The following is a 5,578-nucleotide window of genomic DNA, read 5'->3' as shown; positions in this document are numbered from 1 at the left end:
ATTAATTAGAGTTATATGTTCGTCATAAGTCAATTATGTTTAAGTTTGACCAAGTATATGAAAAATGTGCTACGATTTATATAACACCAAATACATACAGTACAAAAATATATTTTATAAAATACTCCCTCTGTCCCAAAATAAGTGACTCAACTTTGTACTAGCTTTAGTACGGACGCGGATTTGGTGAACATGGGTGCGCGCGCACCCTTTACGAATAGTAAATTCAAAAAAATGCTAGAAAAAATCAAAAAAATCTGAATTTATTTTTTAAATATAAATAGTCAACCGGTATACTCGCATACGAAGTTTCACGAAGAAATCACATCCGTGGTAATCTGAGCAAAAATGACAAAATTGAAGCTATATTAAAAAACACTGTTTAATGAATAGTATAACCGCATTTGTATTTTCTTCACTAAGAATACCATGGGTGTTAATACATCATGAAACTTCACACGTGAGTAGAATGATCGACTAAGATTCATACCGCGAAATTTCAGATTTTTTTTATTTTTTCTAGTATTTTTTATGAATTTACTATTCACATGGGTGCGCGCGCACCCATGTTCATCTTTGTATTTTCGCTTTAGTACAAGTTAGTATGAAGTTGAGTCACTTATTTTGGGGCGGAGGAGGGAGTATCACACAAGATGATTTTGGTATTTTAGATGTATTTTTCTATAGACTTGCTTGTATTTTAAAAAGTTTTGGCTTTCTGTGAAGTGCGCCTAAGGCAGTTTTTTTTGCCAGAATCCGACACCTACCCAATTTCTCTCAGAATCTTTGAGCCCCATTTGTTTTACAATCCTATCTAATTAGACCCTAACTAGATAGGATTGTAAAACAAATAGGACTCAAAGATTCTGGGAGAAGCTGGGTAGGGGTCGGATTCTGGGAGAATCCCCAGATTCTGGCAAAAGAACCGGGCTTTAATTTCTTTGGAATGGAGACAGTACCTTCTAAAATCTCATTTACAACATGGAACGCTCGTACTCGACCGACTGATTACTCATGCGCGTCGGCCGTTTTTGCGGCCATCCAATCCGGATTTAATTGTAGAGTGTGCATTGCAGCATGGGACATGTAGCAAACACATGAAGCCCAAGATGGTGCTTGTTGCGGTATGACTAGGTGCCCTGTGGTGCCCGCACACCATCTGGCATTCCCAATATTATCTCCAGCAAGGAAACACTCGTCCTCACATTTCATCCCGGGAGCAAACCCATAATCTCGATTTATCCATCTCGCTTGCGCGCGAAGAGAGAAATGCTTCCACACTCGTCAATCTAGCTCCTCCAAAAGGTTGGCGGCTATTACTTTCTGACATGGCGCAGTGTTGTGAGTGGGTGGCGCCACAATGGCGACCGGTGACGCTGCAGGAAATCCATCCGGTGATGTAACAATAGTTTTAGCGGCTCTTTCTAAGAGACGAGAATGTAAATAGAAAACATCCTCTGGGAAAGCCTCATGGGGCCTGGTGGGTGGCAGCGCTTCTTCAAGGGCACCAGAGTTGCTGTGATGGAGAACAACAGTGGTGCATGCCCAAAGTCTATGTGCTCGGCCCTTTCCCCTTGTTGTTGCACGAGGAGTCACCCACGTGACGCTCGACCATCATCCCAAGTCCGTGGAAGGAGCAGGAGGAGTGTCTAGACTCGACACCCACCCGATGCTGCCAAAGGGCGACGGTGTGTTGGAACGGCAGGAGATGACATCTTTGCTTGAATATCTACTTACACTCTCCAAGATTGTTCCCGTGAGTTTCTTTAAAACCTATTTGCGCACCCAGCTAGATCATACAGCTGTTAATGTATGGAATCTTTTTTATCAGATCTGTTTATCTCGGGGCTCTGACGCGCCGGTTTTGTTTAGACAATTTTTTTAGCCAGCGTTTACTCCCAGGAATACTCTGTATATTGTTCAATCTTGGTGTAGGTCCAATTTCTCGGAAACAGTTTCAGTCAATGCTGGGCCCAAACACCTTAAACTTAGTAAGTAGCGTTCTTCCTTTGTGAAATCTCATACCATTGACGATGTATTGCGCTGTGTGTTGGTTAAGATGAAGCAAGGAGAAAACCATTGACGATGTATTGTGCTTTATGTTTCGGTCAATTCCTTGGATAACTGTACACATGTGTTTTCTCAAGCCCACTGATTTCAGCCTCTTTGTTTTCTTCAAGCCTGGTGAGTAATTAATTGGTTGACTGAACATACTATCTGAGAAGGGATAAGAGAAGAAACCTCAACTATTCCCCTTAGTTCATGTTGTCTCTACAATTTACTATTGTATATGTAGTGCTAACTTAATTATGCTTAAGATTAAATGCAATAATAATGGAAATGCGGGTGAAAAGTTCAGGGATATTTTTTAGAGTGCCTATTATGTGGCTTCGGAGGTGCTGAAGGAGAGATATGGAGCCGATGATGGCATATGGAGTGTTGGAGTTATAATCTACATTCTGCTCTCTCGCGTTCCTCCTTTCTGGGCAGCAGGGCAGGTGCGTTTTGTGGCTGGTTATGTCGATCAATTTTGGGGTTGTGCTGGATGCAGAGCCTGGCAGATGAATATAATTATCCTACAGGAACCCTCCGTGTCTCCTTTTCTCCCTTGGTTTTAATTATCTGAGAATGAGGAAGGTATATTTGATTTGTTCTTCAAGGTTCTATTCGTTTCTCATTTGATCCCTGGCCATCAATTTCTAACGGGGATAAAGAACTACAACAAACGGGAGAATCAGACATATCTTTGTTACGTGAGTAGAGAATGTGAACGCATATGCTGATTGGGGAAGGTCAACATGGTTCAGTTAGCATAATAAGCTCTGATGGACACAAGTTTTCATGAACTGAATTGATTGAATGCCCTTAGCAAGTTCTCATTAGAATTACCTCTTCTTACAAGGATAAGAAACTTAAGTGTTCTTCATTTATTTTGTGCAGATCCTCCTGTGAAGCATAAATTTCATTGTATCCAAGGAGATATCTTCTCGCAAAAAAAGGAGATATCTAATGCTGAAAACATGGGACTCAAAATGTATAGAGTCGGAGACACTGCTAAACTGTCATTTACGGGCGTCAACCAAAATCACTATAAGCCACTATAGTAGGACCAGTGGTATGTTGAAATTTATTTTGGTTTTATTTGTCCATCTAGAGATGCTATGCTCAGCTCTAGATTTGACACTTGCGATATCCAATTACACTCCTGTGGCTTGTATGTTGATGGAAGATGCTCAGAATTCTTGTTGGGAACAATAACCTTTCTCTTAGAGACCATATTTGAAATGGTACTCTGTCTACTAGTATATGCTAAGCCGTGTACAGATGTATAGATATCTGATTTTGTTCATTCTGCATTAGGTTGGGAGGATGTAGACTAAGAGCTATATGATGATTGAACAAAAGATAATGTGGAAGACATGAGAACTTTTAGGATGCTACAGTATAAAAATAATCGAATGTGCTCCTTTTTTTGTTCTAGGATGCTATATAAAAATGGTTGAATAAGCTTGCAAAAGGACAACATGCTTTCTCAGTATGATTCTAAAGATAAATATGGCTATCTAATTGTAAAGAGCAAGAGAATAAAATAATACATTTGTCAATGGGTCTAATTGAACTATAAATTATCGCCTATATATTGGGACCAAGCTGAGCAGGCCATCAACATCCTATTCCTCCTTATTTTTGTTTTCTTTGTATTTGTATTATTAATCTTGGTTTCAACTGCGTGTTGAGTGCAATCTTTATACAATCAGCTTTTTATTGAAGGTTGCATTTGATGGTTTATTGTTTCTTCTGTGTTTCTAATTAACTTTATTAATTTTTAGGGTGGAAAAGAGCTTTTGAATTTAGATGGTAGTTGGAGGAGTGGGCCAGGTACTTAGCAAAAGCTTTAGCTGCTTCGTTTAGAACAGAGATGGAGCATGGGTGACCGACAAGATCCAACACAGAACATGAAGTAGTGTGATTAAGTCCAACAAGGAATAAAATGCTAGAGAGGGGGACCAGCCAAAGGGTGAATATTTTGTGCATAGGGTCCTTTTCTTGGCATCCTTATGTTTTGTGAGAAAACATCTGGAGCAATAAATACGGTTGACATTCTTAATTTTGTTTTGAAAATAATCTAAAAAATATACGACTTATATGAGATGGGCCATATTTGCAAGATGGAACACCTGTGTCACAAATTTGAAGTTAAATTCATAACATAGTTCAAGAAAAAAGACGAATTCGATATTACACAACATTAGTTGGGTTTAAATTTGGCCAATTACCATTGTTGATACTATTTTTGTTTTTCGAGTTGGGTCTCAAAAGGTACTTAATTTTTGTGACAATAGGTTTGTTTTATGCATGTCTGTGGACCTTCTCTCATTTTGTTTGAGATGTTTTTAAGTACAAACCGATGTCGGGTGCACTAAAAACCTGTTCACTATATATTTACCAATGGCCGCAGTTCGCTGTCCAAAATGAAAAAATTACCAATGGCTGCAGTTACCAATTTGGGCCTAATACTTGACATGAACTTAAACAATTTGCAGTGTTTTTTCGGGCTGATTGTTGCTACGAAGAATGGAATGATCATGCTATTGATAAAGAACACTCTTGGAAGTTGGATCTCTCATTTTGTGTTATTATGATTGATGAAATTTATAGGCACATTACAAGGAATTGATGGGTTTTGTGCACAACTTCTTAAAGCGAAATACTACCCGGCTGGTAAACTTGAGGACACGGTGTTCACGGGCAATGCGTCATCTTCTTGGCAAGCAATCAGTTATGGTTTGGAGCTCCTTAAGAAGGGTTTGGTCTGGCGGGTCGGGAATGGCAGGAGTATCCGGATTTGGCGAGATAATTGGATCCCACGCCCCTTCTCGTATAAACCGATCTCCCCCCAAGGCGTATGCCGCATACGTTTCGTTTCGGATCTTTTGGATGACAATGGAGCATGGAAAGTTGGGTTGCTGCAGCAGTATTTCATGCAAGCGGATGTGGACAAAATTATCAAAATTAGGGCGTCACCGAGGCTAGAGGAGGATGTCATTGCATGGAGACCTGGGAGACTTGGTATGTTCACTGTTAAGAGCGCGTATCAGCTAGCTTTCGATGAGCAGCACAGAACCAATATGGCGGGATCTAGTTCTTCCCCGAATGGAGCTAGAACTTGCTGGAGTATGATTTGGCGATGTGGTGTTCCACCAACTGCCAAAAACTTTGCTTGGCGGCTTGCCACGGACACGCTTCCAACTTGGAAAAATAAGCAGAAGAGAGGGCTCGAGATTACCAGCATTTGTCCAGTTTGTGGGTTGGAGGAGGATAATTACCACCCATCACTAGTAGAAAAAGGGTCATCTGTCCCGGTTGGTAAGGGTCTTTTGTCCCGGTTTTTGAACCGGGACTAAAGGGTCGTTACTAATGCCCTAGCCCTTTAGTCCCGGTTCTTACACGAACCGGGACAGATGGGCCTCCACGTGGCCGGTGCGGCGAGCCCAGGCAGGAGGGCCTTTGGTCCCGGTTGGTGGCACTAACCGGGATCAATAGGCATCCACGCGTCAGCATTTCAGGGGCTGGGGTT

The sequence above is a fragment of the Triticum aestivum genome, chromosome 7D, assembly GCF_018294505.1.
Source record: "Triticum aestivum cultivar Chinese Spring chromosome 7D, IWGSC CS RefSeq v2.1, whole genome shotgun sequence".
Taxonomy (NCBI): domain Eukaryota; kingdom Viridiplantae; phylum Streptophyta; class Magnoliopsida; order Poales; family Poaceae; genus Triticum; species Triticum aestivum.
The sequence above is the reverse complement of the archived record's forward strand: the minus strand, read 5'-3'. Positions refer to the sequence as shown.